Source organism: Callospermophilus lateralis, chromosome 13 (genome assembly GCF_048772815.1).
Source record: "Callospermophilus lateralis isolate mCalLat2 chromosome 13, mCalLat2.hap1, whole genome shotgun sequence".
In the NCBI taxonomy this organism is placed as follows: domain Eukaryota; kingdom Metazoa; phylum Chordata; class Mammalia; order Rodentia; family Sciuridae; genus Callospermophilus; species Callospermophilus lateralis.
The window spans coordinates 22,859,733-22,885,821 of NC_135317.1; the positions used below are offsets into that span (position 1 = coordinate 22,859,733).

The window sequence follows — 26,089 nt, forward strand, 5'->3', positions numbered from 1 at the left end:
TAAACTGAACCAGGCTGCGTCTCCTCCTAACTGCTCACCCAGCTCCCGTATGCAGGCACAACTGTCCTTGCACACCTGGAAGGACACTGGGGTCACTCACCCTTTGACACTGGCCCTCACACCATTAGGAACCCCAGTACCCCAAGGCCTGGGGCTGTCTGGGCAGAATGAGTCCTCTTGCCCCAAATATGCCTCATGAGACCAAATGCTCCTGCTCTGGGGACCCAGATAGGCATTCGCGCTGGGACTTTCTGAAAGAGACTGACCTCAGTCGTGCCACGCCCAGCCCAGCCTCTGCCGACAGCCTCTGGCTCCACCAGAGAAAAGAAAACAGAAAGCTGACATTGCTGCACTTCCAAGCCAAGTCCCAGATGAAGAAGCAACGGTTGCATAATAAGGCAGAATTATAGTGGGTGCTGAAAGACAGCCAGGAGCCAGGTGCCTGGCAGGGGGGGCGCCAGGTGCTGGACGCTCCGGACACTGCAGCATGTCCGAGTTGCTCCTGGGGGGCTGATCACAGCACTGGCAGCCACGCCCTTCACACCCTCCTTTGAGAACGACCGCATGGCCTGGCGGTCCCCACTTGTGAGGTTTGTGGTGTCCTCTCCCGCCCTTGACAGCACAGGCAGGGCTCACCAAACCCTCCTGCCCTAGGGCTCCTCCTTGCAGAAAAATCCTGCTGAAAAGACCTGGTGGTTTGCCTGTGTGAGGTTTCCATGACTTTAAACGTTAATGAAGGCTGTAGGAAAACAACCAGGTCTTTCCACGTCCATGCTGGTCCCTCTGGGCCCCTCACACCGTCCTGTTGACACAGGCACATGACGAAGGTGTTCCTAGGGGGTTGTGCCAGGGACATCCCTCTCTGGCAAGGCCTGTGCTTCCGTGTGGTCCTGTTGGCCTCTGCAAGCCCAGGTGTGAAACAGAGTGGTGCTGAGACCTGACTGCCTGGGCCTGCCGCAGACCACGGGGCAAACCCAGGGTCAGAGTTAAGGTGAGAGGTCAGAGGTCAGAGGTTGCTCCTCAGAGTCGCCACTTCCTTGTGGCAGTTTGAAAGTCACCCACCCTAACCTGACCGTCACTCTTGGCAACTTTTTGACATATGAAAGTAAATGTCTCGAGAGAGACACAGAGGAGTGCTCTGGGCTCAGGAGGCACTGGCCTGGTAATGGAGGGACGTGGAACCCCGAGGTGTCCTACCAGGGGAGCCTGGGCAGCATGACCCTCCCCACGGCCTGCCCGCTCTGGGCCAGGAAGGCCAGAGCCAAGGGCCTAGCAACACACCAGAGGCAGGAAATGCCAGTCCTTCCTAAACCCTCTGGAGGTACAGACTGCCCTCAGCTGAGTTTCAAGGAAACATCTGACCACACCATCACACCCCCAGCTCACTAAATAATACTGAGCTAAGCTCCAATAATTTCCCCAAACATTCCCCAGTACTTAGGTTTTTGCTTTCTGGAACAGACCACGGCACATCCAGAACATTCCAATGACCAAGGGACATAAAATGCAGACTCTCTTCCAACCAGGCCAGGCCCTGAGAGTGTGACTCTTAGCTTCTTCAATTGTGCAATTTGAGACCTTTAAATAATGAGAACCATTCTTTAAGTTTTTCCTTCCAAAAATGGCGTGGTGGTGGAGAAATGTGCTCCCCACCCAGGGAGGCGGCAGACCAAGGGTGAGGTCAGTGCATGGACTGAGATGCCATCAAGGCCAGCCCTCCTCGAAGGGGCGGCAGGAAGCAATCCATCAGATAACCTTGGAGGTGACGCATCCCACATGAACACAAGGGAAATGATGGAAAGTGTCCTGGTACCTTAATGAACTGGGCTTTCCAAACGCACTTCAGTCCTCACAGGGACCACCAGTCATGGCCCCTCGCATCCACAATCCGCCTCTGACCAAGGTTTGCCAAGCCGGTGGCCTTGCAGCAGGCATGGCAGACAACCAGCGGAGCAGCATGCTTCCAGCTGGCACAGCAAGAGCCTCTGTCACTGAAACTCCCGCCAAGAGCAGAGCCGGGAGGCCTGGGGAGAGGGAGCAGCACAGGGCCACCCACCCCTCCCTCTGCCAGGAAAAAACAGGCCTGTCCGATCTGGTGTCCACTTACCGACTGAGCCACTGACATACCACCGCTGGAGACCACCCTGGAAGAGCCCCCTCTTCACCTGAGTCCCTGGCCCAGGTGAGCCAGATAGCCCCTGTCTACAGCTCATGCAACTAGGAATCCAACCCCAAAAGCTCAGGCACAAGTAGGAGCCCAAGTCAGGTACAGAAACCAGGCCCTGGTATTTTAGGATGCTAAAATTAATCACACAAATTGCCGAAAAGAAGATTCTGTCCCCTCTTCTGAGGCCTCTTTGGGTGACTGACTGGGGTGTTTTCAATGGCAACCTGCTCTCGCCCTCCTTGGTCCTGTACCACGTCCAGCGGCTCCCAGCCCTCAGGGTGCCTGAGCCTTGGGCACATCGGTTCACGGTCCACCTGCTTTGCTCAGGGAAGCTCAGGCGCAGCACATCCCCTCAGAGTGTGGGGTGCTGGAGGCTCCGACAGGCTGAAGACAGGCCCTGTCATGATGCTGTCCAGGACACTCAGGGTGAGGGGACAAGGAGACTCAGTGGGTGCCAGCACTTGGTGGCCGTCCCCGGGAGTCCCGCTGGCGTCATCAAGTGCGTCCTCCTTAGAGGAGGACTAATGCAAAGAAGTCAGAGCCGTGGTCCCCAAGCTGGTGTGTGTCCTGAGCCCAGCCACACGGGAGGGCACCACTCCCTGGTGGCACCTGGAGTATCCCGGGCTCACCAACCGCAGGGCTTCAGCCACCCCGACTTGTGCAAGTGTAGGTAGTCAGCCCAGCCGCATGAGCCAGAGCCTGAGATCCTTAGGATTCCCTCTGCAGGACACATGGGAGTGGTAGCCAGCAGGCCCTACTCGGAACGGCACTTCTTATCCTCCAGTGGTGGCCATTCAGGCAGCGAGAGCGGGAGGTTACCTGGCATGCCGGAACCAGTCCCTGTCCTTGATTCTCACCTGAAGGGGCTTCTCCACAGAGCAATTAACATATTTTCCACAGCTTTTTCCAGTTTGTGCATTGTTTGATGGACTTAAGGCTTTAAAAAGAATTCTCTGGAGGGTAAAATTATGCTCGAAGCCACGGTGGGCTCACCACTGCCCCTGGAGAGCTGGCTGCCCTCACCACAGGCAGGGTGTGTCCTCAGAAGCAGGGACACCAGGAGTGACAATTAAGAAGGCAGGTGTATGTGTGGCAGGACGCTGGTATTGAGGTTCCACTGCCGGAGAAAAGACAGCACCTCGTTCCTGTTCTCACCAGAGCAGTGGAACCAGAAGCCACGCTGCCGGGCGGGACTCAGGGAGTTCTCTGGAATGTCCTGCAAGTCTGAGCAGCTCACCCTAACTCTTCCCGCTGCTGGCCCTTGTCTTCAGCGGCTTTCACAGGGAGTGTGCAGAGGCCAGGGCCGTCCAGCAGGAGCAAATCCTCCCCCGTGCTCCTCCAGGCACGATGCGACTTCAGTGGTCAGGGCGGGCAGGGATGGGGCAAAGGGGCCACTGGGAGCTGGATGTCAGCTGCTGCCTCTGACCCACACCACAGGGAAGCTCTGCTGCCAGATGTCTGTGGACCTGGGCTGGGCCGGGGGAGGAGCAGGCTGGGAGGAAGGGAAAGCGGCCTCCGGAAGCTCTGGGCACCATCGGCGACTCACGGGCAAGACCACATGGCCCTGCCTCTTCTACACTCAGCTTTTCACCAGCAGTGAAAGGCGGTCGATGCTTCTGCCTGCTCGGGCACAAACGCACCTGGGGATGCCACCAGAGCCTCATCTGGGTTACGGGCATCGCCAGACCAGCCTCGGTGGAGGACCTCGGGCATGGCAGAGCCTGGGTGAGCTTGAGGGGCACCCCTGCAGGTCAGAGAGAGCGGCATGGCCTCTGGGGGCTCTCCCTAAGCCCAAGGACTCCACGCTGACAGCCCAGAAGCAGCTATTGCCCAAGCCACAGTCAGTCCTAGAGATCACGGAGCTCATCTCAGAACTGAGGCTCCGAATCCTGCTCCACCAGCGCTCAGCCAGCAGTGCTCTCAGTGGGTGTCTGTCATGGGCCCCGCACCCACCCATGCTTCCTGTGACCCTCACCACCACCCAAAGGAGGAGGGACCCCTCTCTGCTGAAAAGCAGCCTGGGGCTCAGAGAGGTTTAGCAGCCCACCTGATGTTCAGAGCTGGTCAGTGGCCAGGTTGAGTTTAACTGGAGTCCTCTGTCCTGCAAGGCCAGACTCAGCACGGCCCATCACTGGTCCTCAGATGGGGTCTTCAAACAGCCCCCAGGGCAATGAGCTAAAAGACAATGTGTGTGTGTGTGTGCGTGTGAGAGAGAGAGAGAGAGAGAGAGAGAGAGAGAGAGAGAGATTTCACTGGCAATTTCTTAAATTATTGATTATAAAGATGAAATCATCTTTTGATGTGAACATTTGAAAGACATTTCCATATACTAAGACTTCAACTTTTAAAGTCAGTGTTGCTCACAAGGAGACCATTTAACAGGATTCTTCCATGGCTCAGGCTGAGTCAGGGCGCTGTGTCACCTGTCTGAGAGACAGCGCTGGACTCTGCTGTGAGGGTGAGGACTCTTGCCTAAGGAGCAGGACTGACGCCTTGAGCACTTTGCAGACTCTGTCCCACCTCACAGGACACTCTGCAGAGCAAACAAGTTCTGGCATTTCCCACCCAGTCTCCTTACCAGGAAGATGGTCCAGCCATGATGGGAGGCAGCCTTGGGTAGAAAGCTGGACAATCAGAAACGGAGACCATTTGACGACAACCCCGGGGCAGCTTGCTGGGCTGCCCAACTGTCAGTGCCCATGTGTAAATTCCAGAGGGCAAAAGTGTCGTTCCGGAAGCCCTGGGACTTTGGATGGTTCTGCCCCTCACCTCAGCACTGAGAAGCTGGAGGCCTGTCTGACCCATTCCTAAGGCTCCGTCTGGGCTCTGTGGGATTCTGCGCTTGGGGACCAACCCGTGTCCCTCCCTGCCTGAGGCCGATGGCTAACTTAGGTGCAGCTGCTTCCAGAGCCAACAGAGTAACTCCGGGACAATAGCGCTGCATGCGTTTGCAGATTTCTTTACTTACACGGGAGTCAGAGGGCCCAGCCGACCGAGAGAGGAATGTCACAGTGACGGCTTTGTGACATTTTCACCAAGTTGAGGAGGGCCCGGGTGGGGCCTTCTGTTGCTTCAGACATCGCACCACACCTCCAGGGTCACTCTGGCTCCTGAAGACCTGAGTGACAGGCAGGCCCTGGGGCCTGCGCTTCCCAGCGCCTGTCACCTGCTGTGGAGGAGGCGACTGTGTTGGAGCCGCATGGCTTTCCTGCGAGATCAGCACAGGGTGCAAAGCTGTCGGCAGGCCCTGGGGCGGGGTGGCCCCGCACTGAGGGAAGTGGAGAGTCAGCCTGTGGAGGGTAGCGGGGCAGAGGGCTGCCCCTGGGAGCAGCCCTGCTCGGGAGCCTGAGGGCCGCAGAGTGAGGGCAGGCCCACGAGCCCCCAGGTCTGGGGCAAAGGCTGCAGGCGCCAGAGGCTCTGGTTCTGAGGACCCCTCAGAGCTGTGAGCGACAGAGATGTCTGGGGTTTCAGTCAGTCAGACTGGTGCGCCCGAAGAGAGCTAGCTTACAGACTCCAAGTGAGAGGACGAGCCAAGGTCAGGGTCTGGATATGAGGCGCCCCCTGAAAAGATCAGGGCCGCTCCGAGGGGCAACGACTAGACTGCAAGGGCTGGACCGCAGCAGCAGATGATTCATCTGGTGGATCAGTCATTCAAGTGGCTCGTGGGCAGTGACTGCAGGAGGTGCGGCATGGCCGGGAGAAGCCATCACCGAGCAGGGGGCGGGGTATCCTTAGGGACCCTACCTTGGCTCTGGCTCCACAGTCTCTCTCTGCTTCCTCTCTGCCATGACCTAAGCTGCTTGCCTCCACCACCCTCTTCCACCATGATGTTCACCTCGAGCCCCAGGGACTGGAGCTGGCTGTCCATGGACTGAGACCGCTGAGACCATGAGCCCAAAATAACTTTCCCTCTAGGCTGTTCTTGTCAGGTATTTCTGTCACAGCAACTTAAAGCTGACTAACACAGTCGTAAGGTCACCAACTCGTCTCACAGAAGGACAAACAGGTGGGCATCCTTCTGTCATATCCAGCAAGCACTTAAATCAGGCACAAGAGAGACACATGGCCCTGCCTTCCCTACGTGCCACAAAGCCCAAGTGGGTAGAGTTGAAAAGCGCCTAAGTGCGTCTCCTTAGGCACCTGTTTATTTGTAGATCATTAGCCCTGGAGCAGCAATGGCTTCTGAGGCCTTCTAAGCTACTCCTTATTCAGGCTAAATCTAACTCGTGGGACACGGTTGAGACCCATCTGCAGTAAGAACCAAGAGCAAGATGTCTCAGCCATTCACCCCTCAGTAGGCACACGGAAACCTGGAACTTTTGCCACCAATGCAGGATGTTTTTAGGGACTTAAGCCAGGAGTACACCATATTCTCCCCTGAGAATTTCCATGCACAGCTGAAGAAGCAGGTTGCCGTGTCATGACTCCAGCAAGTTCTTACCTGAAGCTTGTAGCAGATTTGGAGAGGTCTTAGTCAGCTCCTCACTGCTACGACCCAAAGTCCTGACAAGAAGAGCTACCAGAAGGAAAAGTTGACCTGGGGCTCATGGTTCAGGTGTTCAGACAGCTGGCTCCATTCCTGGGCTCAGGGTGAGGCAGGACATCCTGGCAGAAGAGTGTCGCGGAGGGAAGTGGCTCAGGACATGATCAGGAAGCAGAGAGAGACTAGGTTCAGCTCCCAAATATGTATTCCCAAGGGTCACCCCCAGTGACCCACCTCCTGCAGCCTGCAGTCACCACTCAGCTAATCCCATCAGGGATCCTTTCACCGACTGGGTTAAGTCTCTCAGAACCCAAGCCTAACCTTCCATCGTCTCACACGTGAGTTTGGGGGACACCTCACATCTAAGGACTCTAGACGGAGACTCTTGACTTCATCTCACGCAAACTCCCTCTGGCAATCAGTAAGGCTGATGCACCGTCCCCTGGCTCTGAGGGCAGCCGTTAATCCCCAAGAATTTCCATAACACTGACAGGGGCGCGTGTCCTTGTAACTCAAAGGCTCTCTGTGAGACAACCTGGAATAGCTAGACGGGGGTGTCCAGGGGACACAGCACCAGTGGTCGCCATGTGGCTACAGCTGCCCACCGCCTTATCTGAGCTGCCCTTCCCCACGGTAGCTCCAGTGGCCACAGGAGACTCCTGGGCCCACACTGTGCATCAGCTTTGCTCCTCCTCTGCCTGGCACAACCCCACCCCTCTCACCCTGAGAAGCCCCCACTCATTTCCAGTTCTCATGTCACCACTTGTGCGTGGGCTCCCCTAGTTCTCCCCCTAGCCTGAGCTGTACCCAAACCTTCCCATCCCAACAGGATCCCTGTGCTCCCTGTCCTGTCTCCCACCCGCTTGCACACCCTCCACGGAGTGTCCTTTGGCCTCCTCCTCTGTCCCCCTCCACGTGGTTGGGCAGCCACTCAAGCCCAGGGCTCCAGTGATGCACGTCCCTGAGCTGTGGAACAGTAGGTACTGAGAGCCACTGCCGGGACTTCAGGAGGCATGGGCTGCATGTAGGGTGACCAAAGTCCCCCAGAGTCCTGTCACTTACCTTGGCTAAGAGGAAAGAGACCGTGAAGAGTGACTGGCTCCTCCACCCAGCAGGGACCTGGGTCCTGATGGTGGCACTCCTACACGGGACACAGTGCCGCGGTCTGAGCTAAGCCACGCTTCCTTCACACCAGGCTCTCCAGATCCCCCGGGTACTTAGGAGCGTGAGCTGACCTGAGTCCACTCCAGGGACCTTCACTGTGCCACTGTCCTGGGAAAGCCGTGCTCAAAGCCCAGTGATCACTGTCCCAAGAGGTGTTAGTCAGCTCTTTGTCACTGCGACCCAAGGACCTGACAAGAGCAAGTATTAAAGGAACAGTTCATTTTGGCTCATGGTTTCAGAGTTTCAGTCCACGGATGGGCGACTCCACTGCTCTGGGCTGGAGGTGAGGTGGAACATCATGGCGGAAAGCAGCTCAGGACATGGAAGCCATGAAGCAGAGGGGCCCAGGGGAAGGGCACAAGGGAGACGCACCCTTCCAGGGCACAGCCCGGGGCCACCACCTCCAGCCAGTCCACCTGCCTTCAGCACCACCCGGCTCAAGCCGGGATGGAGGACAGGTCACAGCTCTCACCGTCTAGTCACGTTACCTGCTGCATCAACAGGAGCTTCTCCCAGACGGCTCAGGCCCTAACCACACACCAGGATCACAGCCAGTTTCAACAGGTAGGAGAATTCACCACTCGTGGTGGGAACGCGGCAAGTAGAGGAAGCACCCACTCTGGAGGGAGGTGCAGGGGGTGGCTCAGTCCCTGAGGGAAGGCGGGGGGGGGTGCTGGGCGAAGCCTCTGGGGCCTGCTGTGAGCTGCAGAGGGGCCTTTCTCATAGCAGGGTGTGCTGCTTTTCAGGGATCTACTGGAAAGCTCCACGGACCTACGAGTGATGGGACTCCGTCCCAAGAGACCAGACCCAACAGCTCCCAAGGCAACAGTGGGGGGGCCTCTGGCCAGCAGCTGGCAGCCTCCGTGTCTCTGAGAGTCCTCTGTGTTGGTCATCACATCCTGGGTGGAGGCCAGGACCCTGCCCAATGGCCGGGCAGGCGGGGCGAGCGTGACTTCCCTGCCCTAACTTCTGGGTAGGACGAAGGCTTATTAGATTAGCACTGGGACATTTCACTGGCTCCAGAGAAGGAGTAGCCCACCTGCCTTGAGGTTTCTACACTTTCACTGTTATTTCAGAATAATTTGGAAGAAATATCTCCGTGTGAATACTCTACGTTCGTCGGCCAAAGAGGAGAGGCGACCATAACTTCAGCAGACTTCCTGTGGATTTCCCCTGTAACTCACTGAGGCGGCCCGGGAGCCGTGCTGTCCTCTGTGCAAGAAAGTGCTCCATGTAGCATCCCGGGCAATGGTGCTCACTAGAGCAGGACGCGGGCCGAGACCCTCAGGGACCTGGCAGAGAGCCTGTGCCCACAGCAGCCCCCAGGAGGAGCCTCCTCAGACCTGCAGCTCAGGCCAGGGCACGTGTGCAGGCCGGGGCTGCCCCTGCTGGACGCTGGACAAAACAAGCCGAAGCAGAACAAAACCAGGCGGGCCCTGAGGAGGCAGTCCCTGTGGCACAAACAGGGACCCCACAGCCTTTGGGGTTTTGTCTCATTCTGCTCCGGTTCCTTGTTGGCGTGAGAGCACCTCCTGTGCCTGGTACCCGCACTGCATGGTTTTACGGGCTGCAGTGCTGCAAGAGCAGGCCCCACCGCTAGATCTCCAGAGCCTACTCTCCCTGCCTCTCTGAAGCCCAGGCTGCAGGTCGCAGTGTCCCCGCCAGGCCAGGAGCCAGCCTCAGCTCCTGGATCAGCCTGAAGGACTCCTGAGACTCCCTGAGCACTCATCCTCACTGAGGTGACGCCTGCTGGGCGTCCCTGCTGCACTGGGGTCGGATCCAGGGCGTCTTGATGCTGATGACGTCCATCCGGGCTCCCAGGTGTTTCTTATCCTTCACCTGCAGGTGCACACCTGGGCTGCCCCTCCATCTACGTGAACGCGGGGGATGAGCGTGAAGTGCTAGCAGCTTTCCGTTCCGATTCTTCCAGGCAGACTGCAGCCCTTGAACGCTGCTCACAGGAGGCAAAGCAGTGTGCACGCACACAACCTAGTCCCGTCAGTCTCCCTCCCAATCCGCCCTTTTCCTCCCCTGCCCTCCCCTGAGCCTTCTCTACTGATCTCCCTCTGTATCATTATGTTTAAAACAGTACGTTGTAACGGTGCACACAACGGGTCCACTGGGGCACAGTCAACCAGGCTGAATGTGGGACCGTTGGTTCCCCGGCACTCCAGGTCCTCCCCTCCCTCCCCCAGTCCCCTTGAGATCTACTCTTATCAGTCTCCCTTCTGTTTTCATGAGATCCCCCTTTTCAATTTCTCTCTCTCTCTCTCTCTCTGTCTCTCTCTCTGTGTCTCTCTCTCTCTCTCTCCCTCTCTCTCTAGCTTCCATACAATGAGAGAAAATGTCTGACCTTTGACTTTCTCAGCCTGACTCATTTCAGGTAGCATGCTCTTCTCCAGTTCCATCCATTTATCAGCAAATGCTGTGATTTCTATTTGATGGCTGAGGAAAGCTCCACTGTGTGTACATATATCCCATTTCTTTATCCATTTGTGTTTCTATACGTTTGTCTATGGATACCTGGGCTTGCTCCATAATCTGTTATTGTGGATTGTTCTGATACAGACATTATAGTGGCTGTTATCTCTATAGTATGCCGATTTTAGTTCTTTTGGGTAAGTACTGAGGTGTGGAATAGCTTGGTGCCACCAACAACGTAGGTGGGTACCTTCTTCCCCATTTCTCCATCATCATTTATTGTCATTTGTATTCTTTATGACTGCCATTCTGGCTAGAGTGAGATAAAAATCTCAGTGTAGTTTTTCATTTGCATTTTCCTAATTGCTAGGGATGCTGAACTTTCCATTTATTTATTTATTTATTTATTTATTTATTTATTTGCATGTCTCTTGCCCATTTGTACGTCTTCTTGTATGTGAGAAGCTCTGTTTAGTCCTCTTGCCCATTTATTGGTTGGATTGTTGGTTTTGTGTGTTGCTTTTTGAGCCACCCATGTAGTCTGGAAGGGCAGTGGGCAAAGAGCTTCTCTATTCTGGGCTTTCTTGTGCTCTTGGTCCCTTGGCTGTGCAGGAGGTTTTTATTTGATGCTGTCCTACTTATTGATTCTTGGGGGTTTTTTCCTTGAGCTTCAGGGGTCTTATTAATAAGTTGGTTCCTGGGCCCATCACTTTCTTTTAGCACTCTCAGTGTTTCTGGTCTGATCCTAAGTCTTTGGTCCACTTTGAGTTGGCTTTTTGCAGGTGAGAAGTTGGGATCCCCTCATTTTCCTGCATGTGGATGCCCAGCTTTCCCAGCACTGTTTGTTAAAAGGGTGTCTTTTCTCCAGCGTATGTTTTTGGCCCTTTGTTGAATGTCAAGGGCTGGACCAGTGTGAGTGTGCTCTGTCTTCTACTCCATTCCACTGACTCACGTCTGTTTTGGTGTCGGGCCATGCTGGTTCTGTCACTGTGCTCTCGGTCACAGTCTGAGATCGGGTGTTGAGACGCCTCCTGCCTCGCCACCCACCTCAGGATGGCTCCGCTGTTCTGGGTCTTTTCAGTCTTCCTTGTCAACTTTAGGACTGTTTATCAAGTTCTGTGCAGACGGTCGTGGGCGCTTTGATGGGAACTGCGTGTTGGTTTTGGTAGTATGGCACACTGACACTCATCCTGCACGGGAGGGGAGGTCTTTCCAACTTTTTCAATTTCTTTTTCAGGGTTCTCTTATTTTAAGGATAGACTACTTCACCTCCTTGGTTAGATTTATTACTTTGCTATTGTGGTTGCTTTGGGGGGTTATAATGAATGGGATGATTTTCCTGATTTCGTTCTCAGCAGAATTACTCTGGGAGTATAGAAAATGTATTGATTCAGGGGTGTTGACCTTGTATCTTGCTACACTGCTGGACTCATCTATCAGCTCTGAAAGACTTCCAGTGAGATATTTTTGGGTCTTCTAGATACAGGATCATGTCATCAGAGATGATTTGACTTCTTTTTCTATTATTTCACTTTTATCGCCCTCTCTTGCCTGATTGCTGTGGTTAGAGTTTACAGAACTTTGTTGAATGGAAGTGGTGAGAGTGGGCATCCTTGCCTTGCTCCTGATCCTAGAGGAAATGCTTTCAGTTTTCTCTGTTCAGTATATGTTGGCTTTGGCTTTGACGTACAGACCATTATAATGTTGACCTAAGTTTCTTCTATCCCCAGTTTCTCAGCATTTTTAACATGAGTGGGTGCTGGATGTTGTTGAAGGCTTCTTCTGAACCGATGGAAATGATCATTTGATTTTCCTCAATTCTATTTATGTGGTGAATGATCTTTACTGATGCATGTTGAAACAACCTTGCATCCCTGGGATGAAACCAACTTGATCAAAGAGTATGATCTTCTTAGTGTGTTTCTGAATATGGTCTGAAATGCCTTCCTGGGGATATCTTTCCTTGAGGTGCCTCGCCTGGTTTGGGTATCAGGAGGATATTGGCCTCATAATGTTAGACACACTCACCTGCCCAAACCCAAAGGATGGACTGAGAGACACAAGGGTCACAAATCAAGGCTTTTTACTGCCAATCTTGCGAGACTGGGCGTCTGGGGAGCAGGCACACCCACAGCAGGAACAATCGATTTCATTCCCTGAGTGCCCGGTCCCTCCCTGGTTCCCCATGGGTCAGTGCCATGGGACGTGCGTCTTCCTGACTGCTGGGTCTATCTTTGTTGGCGGCCGTCCTTCCCCCTCCCCTCCTGCCCTCCAGGGCTGGGCTCTCCTGCCCTCCAGGGTGACTGCTTGTGACTTTCCACTCTACTTCTCCTCCTTTTCTTGCATCCCTTTGTGTTTACGCCTAAATACTGTATTCTGAAGGTGGACCCTGCACTTTATAGTTCCCACAATAGGATGAAATCGGGAGTGTTCCCTCCCTTTCTGTTTCGTGGAATAATTTGAGGACTGGCGTTAGTTCTTCTTCAAAGTTCTAGTAGGCACAGCTGAGGATCCATCTGGTCCTGGGCTGCCAGGCCAGTGGAGGGGCAGACCCAAGGGACCCTCCTGGTTCCCTCCATCTCCTGTGGATTGAAGTGGCCACTGGTCTAGGGTGAAGATGAGCCCCAACTCTGGGGCAGGCACTGTGACGCCAGGTGCTGCTGTGGCCCTATCTCAGGCATGTCCTGTGGCCACCCTGTGATGACAAGTGAGCAAGAAGCCTCAGCCCTCCCAGGACAGATGTGGCAAGGAACGATGGCCACCAAGTCCACTTACTGACCTCGACCCTTGTGCCCTCGACCCCCCCCCCCCCCCGTAGAGGAAGAGTGGGCAGGAGCATTCTCCACTGGGCAGTTTCCATTGCAGGAGTTGAAGGGGTGGGTTGAAGGATCCATTTTCTAACCCAGAACATTTCCTGAGACGTCAGAGATGTCCCTTGAGACTGTTCCTAATTCACACTACAAACCTTCACCAGGAACATTCAGGTCTCCCTGTGCCCCTGGGGGTTGCTGAGCTTTACTGGGGTTCACCATGCAATATCCCTTGCTCCCAGGATTTGGCCCCTGTACCTCACATGACCAGACCTCACACCACGGCTCACACCACACCACACCCAGGCCTGCTGGGAGGAAGCAGGATGGAAAGACACTGAATTTTTGTTAAGCATCTGACTTCTACAGAGGGCGTGCTCACGGGCTGGGACCCTCGGCAGAGCCATAGAAAGGTCCTCTTCAAGCTGAGTGTTGCTCACATCGGGGTGCGTTCTCTCATGACAGCCAAGGGGACTCTGGGAGGGGGCAGCCTGAGGACCCCCACCATGATTCTCAGGTCCAGCAAGCACCGCTGTGCATGGACATGTGTATGCCCAGGAGTCAGGGGCCTAGCTGGGGCTGCCAGGCCTGAGATTGTCAACACTACAAGAGAAAATGAGACAGTGGAGGAGCAGATTTCCAAAGAAGAAAGATGAGTAACAGTGGAAGTGTCTGAGTCTCCCCCTTAAAGGGGAACAAGCCAAAACAGGAGTCTGCCCTCGGCCTGGCCTCCTATCTTGCCCCAGGGTTTAGGATCACCTTGCTCAGTGCTGCTGAGAAGGTGGGGTACAGGTTGTCACGTCTGGGGAGGGTGGTCCAGAAATATGCATGAATGATGCAAAGACGGGCAGAACTCTGACCTGGGCTTCCGTTTCTGAGACTGTAGCCCAAGAACCAGCAGCACAGCATAGGAAGTGTGGAATGCAAAGTGCTGGTGACAGGGGTAGGGGACAAGGTACCAGCCACCACCACACGTCTAGCGGCAGAGTTGATAACTTGTGCTTGCTCATGGTATGGGTGTCGTTGTGCTGCCCAGTGACAAGCAGCTGTGGAGTCATGAGACACACACACACACACACACACACACACACACACACACACGGCTGTGGCACACTGGCATATGTGCAAAGGATCCCAGATCTGGAAGGATCCACAGGACATCCGTTCCCACTGGTGCTGAGCACATTTGAGGGGCTTGGGGGGTGGCTCGTGTTGTCTGTGAATAATTGTGTTAGAATATTTTGGAATATTCTTGGTTTTTGAGTCATGTTTCTATTTTGAGCACATTTGTATGAATGCAAAGGTTTTAAAAGAGAAATACTTATCTTGAAAATCTGTTGACAAACACAAGGTAGCAAAGGAATTTAAGTGGAAAATGCCTCTGCTTGCCTGCCAAGCCCAGTTTCACAGACCCCCATCTGGCCTGCTTCCCACCCCGGAGGTCTGTCACCATCTCTGGGATCAACCACCTCTAAGCCAAGAGCCATGCACCGGAGACTGCTGTCGGGCGGACTCCCAGACCCTTTCCCGTTTCCATGGGACTGAGTCTTGCTAAGTTCTGGGGATGGCCTCGAATTTGTGACCCTCCTGCCTCAGCCTTCAGAGTCACTGGGATGACAGACCTGCGGCACCACACCCAGCTCAGTGGAGATCTTTACTTCACCCCCTGGAAGGTCGGGGTCCAGAGCTGCCTGGAGTCTTCCCGCTGCATTACAGGCTCTGAAGTCTGAGCAGAGACACGTCTGTGTGCAGCACCCAGTGTCCCTGCACCTCACTGATCCCAGGAGAGCTCAGGCACCCTCTCGGGCGAAGGTCTCTCCCCTTTCACACAATCTGTGCCCCCTGTGCCACCCCAGCTCTGAGACATGTCACAGGTGAAGTGACGGCGAAACCAGACCTGGCTGTGAGAGGAAACTGCAGACACCCTAAGAAACCAGGGCCGGCAAGGGTCAGCTCTCCTCCGCCCAGCCTTCCTCCAGGGGCCTAAATGACTGCCCCTGGAGTCTGCCTTCTCCCTCTTGATATGCAAACAGCCCTGGGCCAGGCCTCCAGGTCTAAGGAGCCTGTGGAAGGGCCCTTCTGCTGTCTCTGGGAGTGCTCTATGTTGGGGGCCCCACAAGGCCTTCAGCCACACAGACTGGGAACTTTTTAAAAAGACAAAAGCCCCAGTGACAGGACGGGTCCAAGATGACGCCAAATGACCTATAAATGTTGTGAGAGCCTGGTCAGGGCTCAGAGCTGGAGTCTGCTCTCCTCCGGGCCTGCTGGAGGGAAACAGAGTCTGGATTCTCCTCTCCCAGCGCTGCTGGTGTTTCTCTGCCATCTGTTTCCTGCAATGTTTTGGTTCCCTGACCGGAAGTGACAATCACCCTGGCCCCTTGCGCCACTGGTGTTGCTGGCTGCTTATGCCGGAGTGTGCAGTGCCCCTCAAATCAAATGAGATGACGGCACCCGATAGCTTTGGGGTCTCCTTCGCCTGGGGGACTCCCTGGAGAGTTGGACCAGCACCCACAGTGGTCAGGATACAGATAAGTCCTGGGACCTGAGGCCTCAGTCAGGCCTGTCCGTAGGACGGAAGGGGAGCTTGGTCACCTCCGTGCCACCTGCTGGGGAGCCATCAGTATCAGGGGCTCCCACGAGGGAGCTATCAGTATGGGGAACCCAGTGGAAGACAGTGTTTAGAAGTCCTGAGTGTGTGTGTGAGTGTGAAACTATTGCGGCTTCACGGCGTGTGCTAGAGTCCAAATGAGCCCTCACCTGCAGTTCCCGGTGACTTTGTATAGCGAAATGGCAATTCACCCCTGGGATGGCACCTCTAACTGGGCCGAGGTTTACATGGGTGCGCCTTCGGCCTCTTAGTTCCTAAGCTTCCCTCAGGGACACGGCCAGGGGGCGTTTTGTGTGACCTCCTCTTCTGTGTGCCTTGGGACAATGAAGTGGGGGGAACAGAAGAAGAAAAACAAGGTGTCACCTGAAGTCCAAGCTGCTAGGGGACATTCAAGCCTGTTTTCTCCTTTCTTGTCCTCTAGGGTTCTGTCTTTCAGCAAGTTCCTCCCTAAATGATCTCCTCCTCTCTCTCCATACCGCCCAGGGAAGGAAAATGGAGAGATGCCCAAATGGGCAAGTTTTCTTTTTCTTGGGACTTCACAGACTCCCACGTTCTTTAAATACCTGGGCTGACCCTGATCTGACCTGAAGGTGCCCTCTGGTCTGATACAGCTGTTCTGTGTGTGTGCCCTTTCTGTAGTCGTCATATTTTTCTGAGCCCAAGTTTATTTTTTATGGTAAATTCACCTTTTCTCCTGAACCAATTAGCCTTGTTTTGTGTAACTGAAGTTTATTGCCCTCTGTTTTTCTTTACGCTGTGTCTACTCAGAAGCCAGTTGTTCAAGGGTTAACTTTCACTAGAGGAAGGGTCCCAAGCAGGAAAATAAAGAGTGGTAATGGGGCAGTGAATCTGCCTCAGGAAGCCAGCTGAACCTTGGCATCCACCATGACTGTCAAGACTTTATTCCCAGGGTTCAACTTCACAGCTCTATTTTAGTCTCGAAAGCACTGAATCTGACAGTCTGTATAATAAACCCATATAGCTTTTTTGTATCCTACCTGTGGAAGTCATACCTAGCCAAAAAAACCCACAAAACTATAAAATCTTTGTTTTCTGCTAATTTCAGGTACATGTGTGCACACTTGTGTATTCTAAGTTGTGTCTACATGTGTGCTTGTGTCTACATATCATGCACCTGGTACCAAAAATTGGCATTAAAGAGTGCTCATAAAATTAAAAATATGGATCCAAATACATTTTAGCTCATGTGACTTAAAGTGGTTAAAGAGACAAAAATTTTATAAAAAGTCTTTGAAGTGACTAACCCACACATTTTTTCCCAGGGGATTAGCCAGAGAAGGGTATTGTTTTCTATAAAAATGTTTAAGTACAATGTCCATTGCTTCTAGGATTTTTCTTGAACAGAAAAGAATGGCTTACAATGTTAACTAAATTTGGTTTTCATGGGAAACTTAAGTTAAAAATGGGTAAATCAGATTTAACATAAATGGGATATACTTTATAAATGTGTTTTTTAAATTGTTGGTCAATGGAAAGACAGATTAAGATTGCTTTGTTTCTGGGTCTTCACTAAAAGCAAAATGATTAAGGGTCAAAATTCTACTTTCATGTATTGTTCTAAAACAAGCATTAAAAAAATAAAAACTCAAAAGATGACAAAATACCGTTGTTTATTTGGGTCCAAGTATTCTGACTCAAACTTCAGGCGGCCTGAAGGCCAACACTCCTGGACTTCCGACTCCAGCTGATGCCAACAAGGAGGGTGAGAGAGGAATCAGAGCCGGTGCCAAGGCTCCCGCTCCTGCGCCCGCCCAGATCCTTCACTGCCACTGACGGAAGGAACTGGGGCAATGCCAAAGAGTATTCAGATTTGATTTTGGGGGAGAAATAAGGAATGATTTGAAGGACAGCAATAACAACTTGGGAATAATTATGTCCATGTCATTTTTTATTCAAAACCTCTGTCTTGTTGAGTCTCAAGGTTTCTACGGTAAACTCACATTTGGTCCTGTGAGCCTAAATTAGTACATTTTGTTCCAATTAGTCTTGTTTTGCCCAACTGAAGTTTTTAATCCTGTTTTTCCTATTGTCTTTGTGCAGAGGTCAATCATTCAAGAAAAGCTATAAAATCTGTTTCCTGATCATTTTTAAATATTTGTGTACATCTGTGTGTATGTTGTGTTTATATATATATATCACGTGTAGTATCAAAGTTGGCTTATAGATAAATGAGCACTCTTAAATTTGATAAATGAATCCAAATAGTTTTTAGTCCATATGTCTTAAACATTTTTTTAAAAGGTTCAGTTTAAATTGGTTAAACAGATAAGAATAAAAATGTCTTTAGAATTACTAACCCACACATTTTTCTAAGTGGTCAGTCAGTAGAGTGTTGATTTCTATAAAATGTTTGACGTGTACTATCCACTGCTTCTAGGTCTTTCTCTGGAAGAACAGAGGCTAGAACTGTTACCTACAATTGTCCAATGTCTTGGTTTATGGATAACCTAAAATTAACAATTAAAATCGAGTAAATTGGATTAAACATAGATGAGATTGTGGGGTAGTATTTGAGTATTATCTGCATTTTTATCAGTTGGTAAATAAAATGAAAGATGCCCCTAACACTTCCAAGGGAAGCCACAGGTGGCCAACAAGACCTGGCCCCTCCTGGCAGATGGCACATGGTGAAGGAGACCAAACCTCCCTCTGTGTGACCCATGTATCCAGTAACTGGATCAAACCAGAAAACGACATGGAACTTGAGTAACTATTGTTTACAAACCGAGGATACAGGAAGATTATAGAAAAGGTCACAGAGGTCATGTGGTAAGCATTGCCCATGTGCCTGTGCAGACTTGGAAAAATGGGATCCAGAAACCCTTTTTGGAGGGTGGTTCTCCTGGGTAAGAGGAATTAAGATGATACTTGGCGTGACTGCGGCTGTTTGCTAGGTGCTTGCTTATTCCTTGCTCTTCCTAAGGAGTTTCCTAAAAACAGTGGTTAACAAAAAGACAGCCTCTCACGTGTTACTCAGGAGAGGAGACCAACGTGGTAAGGACGGTGCCGCTGCAGGTTGCAGGTGTTCCCTGAGCATCAAGAGGTGGGAAAGGAAGCACAACTCCTTCCCAAGGTGCCCGCTCTACCTGTGTTGATAGCTGAGAGCTCCTGGGCTGTGGTCTGTCATCAGGCAGCTCAGCCGCTACGGCGGGAAGCAGAGCTGCTGGAAAAGGGGGGGCGGCAAGGAGACTCCCCCGAGAAAGTCTGGAAACCCAGGAGTTCGCACTGTGAGAGTCCCGAGGACAGAGAGCAGTGCTCTGTCTTTGGAAAAGACGCCCCTGAGCCTGCCCTGGCTGGATAGATCTCGCATTTCCACGCCTCCCAATCTGCTTGTCTCTTTCCAGTGCCATGATTTCTCGAATTTCCATGGCACCAATGGTCCTAGGACCACACTCTGAGACTGCAGAGCCTGGTTCAGTGACCATTACTACCCCTGTCACAACAATCCTAAAAAATCAAATCTCAGGAAAAGGGAGAGTAAATATCTTCAACCTCGCTTTGGAAACAATCTTAACTCCAATTCTGAAAATACATATCAAAAATACCTACTTCATGTGTTTTCTATGTATAAGCCCAAGAGCAATGAGCATGTCTGCCCACTAAGATACACGTACAAGGATGCGCTCACCAGACTTTTTGACAGAACCCTCCGACTCAACTCAAATGTCTGCTGACAGCAGGAGGGATGCACAAAGTTCTCTGTGTCCACACAATGGAACGTGGCCCAGAAGGGTTTTCAACAAGAGCTTGTGCTACGTGTGCTATGGGCAAGTCTCTCGGTGTCGTGCTGAGCCACAGGAGCCAGACGAACCCGCACACACTTAGAAAGTCTCCGACAGGCAACACTGAGGAGCGCGGGGAGGACTGATGGGGATCGGGGGACCCTGTGTGCATGCTGACACGTCCCTCATACTCCGTCAGTCTTGGCTACACGGGACCATCACTGTAAAAACCCCCAGAGCTACTCCCTGAAGATCCGGGTTGAACCCCAGGACAGACTTTCCCATTAGGCACAAGAAGCCCAGCACTCGGGGTCCATATGCCACAGGGACCCAGGACAATGCTTTAATAACTTCTAAGATCAAAGAGAAAACAGGAACGTGGTCCAGCCTGGACTCACTGTCCTCTACACAGTCATGAAGTACAGTGTCCAGTGCTGTCATGGGGAAAGGGTCCAAATGGCAAATGTCCCTGTGCAAGAGTCACACACAGCCCTGCCCCACACGTGAAGTCCCTCAGCCCTGCCACCACATGTAAAGTCACACACAGCCCTGCCACCACACGTGAAGTCCTTCAGCCCTGCCACATATGTGAAGTCCCTCAGCCCTGCCACCACACGTGAAGTCCTTCAGCCCTGCCACCCCACACGTGAAGTCCCTCAGCCCTGCCACCCCACACGTGAAGTCCCTCAGCCCTGCCACCACACGTGAAGTCACACACAGCCCTGCCACCACAGTGAAGTCACACACAGCCCTGCCCCCACACATGAAGTCCCTCAGCCCTGCCACCACACGTGAAGTCACACACAGCCCTGCCACCACACGTGAAGTCCCTCAGCCCTGCCCCCACACGTGAAGTCCCTCAGCCCTGCCACCACATGTAAAGTCACACACAGCCCTGCCCCCACACGTGAAGTCCCTCAGCCCTGCCACCACATGTAAAGTCACAAGCAGCCCTGCCACCACACGTGAAGTCCCTCAGCCCTGCCCCCACACGTGAAGTCCCTCAGCCCTGCCACCACACGTGAAGTCACACACAGCCCTGCCACCACACGTGAAGTCCCTCAGCCCTGCCACATACGTGAAGTCCCTCAGCCCTGCCACCCCACACGTGAAGTCCCTCAGCCCTGCCCCCACACGTGAAGTCCCTCAGCCCTGACCCACACATAAAGTCCCTCAGCCCTGCCACCACACGTGAAGTCACACACAGCCCTGCCACCACACGTGAAGTCCCTCACAACTGCATGCACTTTCCCACATCCATGTGGCCATGGAAGACCTGCGTCTGGCCCGTCGCCAAGGGGCTCCAGTCTCGAGCAGCTTCTGCTCGCTGTGATGACGCTCTAAGGACTCCGTGACGCCCTACCCATGTCAGATCAGAGGGGCTGGAAGGCTGGGGTAGGACGCGCTCCCTCTGCCTGGAGGTGGAGAGGAGGGTCCGTCTGAAAAGCGTCAGATTAGAGGGATTTTGAAGTAGGTTGGCCTGGGCAGGAGCTTCAGGAACACTGGGAAGATGAGGCACTGTCTGTGCCACCTGGTCCCCCGACCCCAGAGAGGACAGCAGTGACAAAGGGATGTTGGAGGACAGACAGAGGTTCCCAGATCAGGTGGCTCTGGGCTTTGCAGTGACTCCGTGGGGCAGTGGGCTTGGAGGAGAGGCCCAGGGTGTCTCAGATGTGCTCCCTACCGCCCTGGCCTACCGCTGGGAGGCAGGCCCTCTGAGCACCTGACGTCAGCCAAGCCACCTCTGCTGGCACGTGGAAGACTGCTCAGGGTCCCTCAGATGTCACCATCCAGCTGCTGGGGAGGGCGCACACATGAGAGCAGGGAGACTTCAAGGGCTCAGCCAGTGGGCAACTGGGTGTATGCTTTGGGAAGAACAGATCCAAGCAGGCCCTTGGGATTCTCTAAAGCTCTAGTCAAAGTATAAAAAATGGGATGGGACTCAGAGGTGGGTCACCAACTCTGCCAACGTGACCTCAGGACCTCAGAGCAAACAGTGCATTTCAGCCCTCATTCTGGTCCTAGGCCATTGTGCGACTGCATAGGCAACTTAGCAAGGCCCAAGGCAACTTGGTGAGACCCCGTCTCATGATTTAAACTATAAATAAGTAAAAAGGGCTGGGACGGAGCTCAGTGGTTCAGTGCACCGGGGTTCTATCCCAGTTCTCAAACACCCCCACACAAGACTAAACTAACCCACCGGGTGGGGCCAGCAGGTCCTGGTTCTCTGAGAGACTTCTGTTAACCGTGGTTCACTCCCTGCCCACCAGGGGGCACCATAATGAGTCTGGGCTCTCAGGACCTGACAGGGTGGAGTCCTCCCGGGCCTCAGGACTGGCCTCCTTTCAGGCTCACCTTCCAGCAGACATGCAGCTTTCTGGATTCCCTGCCCCTCTCAGGGTCTAAACCAGGGGAAGGAAGTCCAACAGGAGAGGTGCTGTTATGCTCAAATTCGGGACCCCCAAAGACCACCAGAGACCCAAGATCGATGTAAGCAGCAAAGAGGTGTTTATTGCGAGCTAGCTCGGTCCTCTGCGCGCACACACAGCAACTGGTGACGCTGAGAGGCCCCGAGCCCAGGTTTGCAGTAGTTTTATACATTCTTTGGAGAGGACAGGGACTTCACATACATCATAGCAAATCATCACACACCGCGGGAAAATCAAATAACAACTCTAAAACATGATTAGCACATTCACTGGCGGGAACAAGTTGGGTCGGGTGATTGGTCAGTACAAAAGGGGTATTCATTTGAACTGATTGGTTTAAGCCATGAGGGGTGTACGTGCTGAACTACATGGATTCCCAACATGTTATCAACCACCATAAACTACTGGGAGGGTCATCTGGCATCCCAGGTATTTCCCTGTCTCATGCTGATTGGTGGCTGCTAGGGGGTTGCTATGGGTCCCTCCTAGCCTGACTGAGTCAGGGACACCTGGGGCAGCAGATATCTCCTGTTATTTGTAGATAAACAACTTAGCAGGGTGGGGATGTGCTTAGGAGTGCTCTGTGGGTTTTTCCAAGGACAAAGGCCATGTTCCTTCCTTGGACAGGCTTGGCTCTGAGATAGAGGCTGGTTTTTCAGTGCCGCCCCCAGCCCCCGATTCAGGAGTTCTGCGTGGTCTGCACCAGGCCTGGGAAAAGCTGCTCAGGGCTCTAAGAGAGAATGTTCTGGAGTGGCTGGAGTCAGTCCCCACGATGAGAGTCATTTCGATTCAGGCCTGGAAAATGATGTGGAAGAAAGGAATCTCTTGTTCCTGAGTTGGACATGAGACTATAGAACGTGTGGGATGCCTCTGCCATCTCCGATTTTAAAATTAATTGTATATGTTAGCTATGATGCTCACATATTGGCCAAATATTACTCTGGTAATTACGCTGGTGTTTTGGGGTGAGATTTACTTTTGAATCGGGGACTTTTAATTAAATAGATTGCGTTCTGTAATGGAGCGAGACCTCACCTTGTCAACTGAATGCAACTGAAAGCAACAAAAAATCCACCTCTCCCAGACAAGAGGGAACTGTCCAGTGAACTACCTTTGGATTTCAACTACAACATTGATTCTTCCTGGGAGTTCCTTTGGACTCAAACTAGGACACTTTCCTGTATCTCTAGCTCCTCCCAGCCAACCCTGCCCAATCCTGTGAGCCAATAGCTGACAGGCAAGTGCAGGGAAGAAGCAGAGGCCCTGCAGGGGGTGAGTGTGCTACTGGCTGCCAGCCCCCGGTCAAAGCCCAGGACCGGCTTCTGAGTTTAGAGGCAGGGAGGGATGGTTGGTATTGGTGGAGCCCCAGGAACCTCGCGCTGTGAGGAATTCTGAGCGCTTGGGTCATAATTGACCCTAGCAACGCTGGAGGACGTTCGGGGCAGAGAAGTGGACGGTGATGGACGCGGTGTTTGGAGCTGGTCCCATGGATCACTGAAGTGGCGGCGATGTCGTCCTGGTTTGGAGGCCTGGTCTCAGGCTTGGGCCACTTCTTGGGTCAGGTGGGGAGCAGCTTGGCTTCCCTCACTGGCCATATCTCCAGCTTCACCAGGGAAATACTTCTGGATGACTTAGGAGACCCAGAAGCAGCATTACATCATTGCTGGGAAGAGGAAATGGAAACTACTGATTCCACACTAAGATGTGAGAATGAAAGACTGAAAAAGTATTGTACTGATCTGGAAGAAAAGCATGAAGCATCAGAGCTGCAAATAAACCATCAGTCTGTAAGTTACCAATATCAACTGCAACAGAAAGAGGTAGAGATCAGCCGCCATCTTAAAGCAAGACAGATTGTACTGCAAAATCAAGTGTTTCAACTACAGGCAGCTGCTCAATGGGTACCTTCAGGAGCTGGTGGCGTACCAACAACAACTGCTCTGGCTCCATTCGGTTCCGGGATCAGTAGTCATTTTTCCGCCTTCCGTGATGATGACATGGATTTTAGTGACATAATTTTATCACGACAAGAAACAAGCAGATTGTCAATTAAAGTTGCAAGATATGAACCTGAAGTTGGTCACTCGAGGCAGATTGCTGAGGCTCAGGGAAAATATCATTCTGACACAAGTGAAATCTGCAAAGTACAAAATGCTATCAAGACTCTTCAACCAAACCAAAGTCCAGACATAGATGATCATCAGCATGAAATGTCAGTTTTGGAGCAGAGTTCTACTGTGGCAGAAAAGGGAAAAATCCTTCCTCAGAGTTCAGCAGTGGAAGAAGTGTTCAGGCTAAAACAAGCCCTGGCTGATGCTGAGAAGGAAATCATGAGACTAAATGGCTTAAACCAGGATAACCGTCTTGCTGAAGACAATCTGAAACTTAAAATGCATGTTGAAGCTTTAGAAAAAGAAAAGTCATCATTGAGTCAAGAAAAAGAGGAACTTCAGATGTCACTGTCAAAATTGAGCTGTGACCATCAAGTCATGAAAAACAGAGCTTCAACAGACATGAATTTGAATGTACGATTACTAGACTTACAAGTTCACTTGAAGGCAAAGGAGGAAGAACTGAATGAGACTATCAATGAAGAGAAAATGCTGATAGCTGAGTTAGAAGAACTGGATCATCCGAATCAGGAAGCTACAAAGCACATGATTTTGATAAAAGATGAGCTATCCAAACAACAAAATGAAGGAGACCTTGTCATCAAGAAGTTGGAACAAGAACTAGATGATGAAAAAAAGAGAGTTCATCAACTTGAGGATGATCAAATGAACATATCCCAAGAGTTGCATGTGCAGAAGGAGAAGTTGACTGGGAATGCACAGAGCCTCAGTGATTTGCATTTAACCAAGCAGAAGCTTGAAGGTAAAGTAGAAGATTTAGTAGATCAGCTAAATCAGTCACAAAAAAATAGTTTAAACATCCAGCAGGAAAACCTTGGGCTTAAGGATCCCATTAGACAAATTGAAGATGAGCTGTCTGGATTTAAGAGTAAGTACCGAAGTTCTCTGAATGAAGACTCTAACAGTCATTGTAAGGATGACATGCTTAAAGAACGGGAAGCAGAAATTGGCAACTTAAGGCAAAATCTTTCTGAAGTAGAACAGCTCAATGAAAATTTAAAGAAAGTTGCTATTGATCTCAAAACAGAAAATGAAATGTTGATTTTAGCACGTGAAGATGTAAGGCGTAAGTTGGAAGAATCTATTGCTGCTAACAATCAAATCTCTCAAGAAAAAGACACTATCATGGAGACTCTAAAAAGAGACAAAGAAGAGATAGAAGCCAAACTTCACCAGGCAGAAAAAAGACTGTTGGAAGAAGCAAATAATCACAGGCAGACTATTCAGGAACTCTCCAATGCACATCATTTGAATACCTCTGCCTTACAGCTGAAACACGAGTGTGTAGTGCAACTCAATCAAGAGAAGGACTTTGAAATAGCAGGACTCAAAAAGAATATTGAGCAAATGACTGCTGATGAAAAAGAAATGGAGGAAATTTTGGCATCTTATATAGAAGACGAGGAGCAATTGAAACAAGTCCTAAATGAGAAAGAAGTTTTTATTGAAAAACTCGAAGAAAAAAATTCAGAACTACAAAAGGATTTAGATAAGTGTTCTCAGGCCTTAAGAGAAAATGAAACTTTAAGGCAAGTCATTGAAAGAAAGGACAGAAATCTTACCTACATGAAAGCAGAAAACAACTATCTGCAATTCGAACTGGAAACACTTAGGGAACAGCAAAATCAAGCTGTACCAGTGGCTGAGCCTAAAGCTCTTGATGCTATCACAGAACTAGAATTGGAGGTATCTCAACTGAATATAGTCAAAAATCATCTGGAAGATGAAATTGAAGACCATCTGAATATAATTGAAAATCAAAACCAGCGTAAAATGCAACTACTTCAGTCTTTACAGGAGCAGAAGGAGGAAATGGATGAATTGAAGTACCAATATGAGCAGATGAATGCTGCGCATAGCCAGTTACTTTTAGACAAAGAGGAGGAGATTAAGAACTTGCAGACAACTATTGAAAAAATAAAAGCCCAGTTGCCTGGAGAAAGAGGAGATGCTCAAACATTGAATTCTGATATTTTTCAAGAGACCAAAGTAAAAATCCTAAGAACAAAAGAGGTTCAACACTTACAGGACCAAGAATTACGCCTAAACCGGGAGCTAGAAAGGCTACGCAGTCAGCTCTTGGAATCAGAAGAGTCTTACGCCCAGGAAATATTGGCTGCGGAAGACAAAGA

General features: G+C 51.6%; 1 long non-coding RNA gene across 3 annotated transcripts in view; it reads right to left on the reverse strand.

Moving 5' to 3' along the window:
- Positions 1–4,080: 4,080 nt before the first annotated feature.
- LOC143379300 (uncharacterized) overlaps positions 4,081–26,089 on the reverse strand; it is a 37,968-nt gene continuing 15,959 nt past the window's right edge. For 2 of the 3 annotated variants that reach the window (XR_013154501.1, XR_013154499.1), the window contains exons 4-7: positions 7,713–8,002; positions 6,609–6,772; positions 5,136–5,336; positions 4,081–4,342 (exon numbers count right to left, since the gene is read on the reverse strand). This is a non-coding gene — a long non-coding RNA (uncharacterized LOC143379300). The remainder of the gene's footprint in view (positions 4,343–5,135; positions 5,337–6,608; positions 6,773–7,712; positions 8,003–26,089) is intronic. The other variant, XR_013154500.1, reaches the window with a different exon arrangement.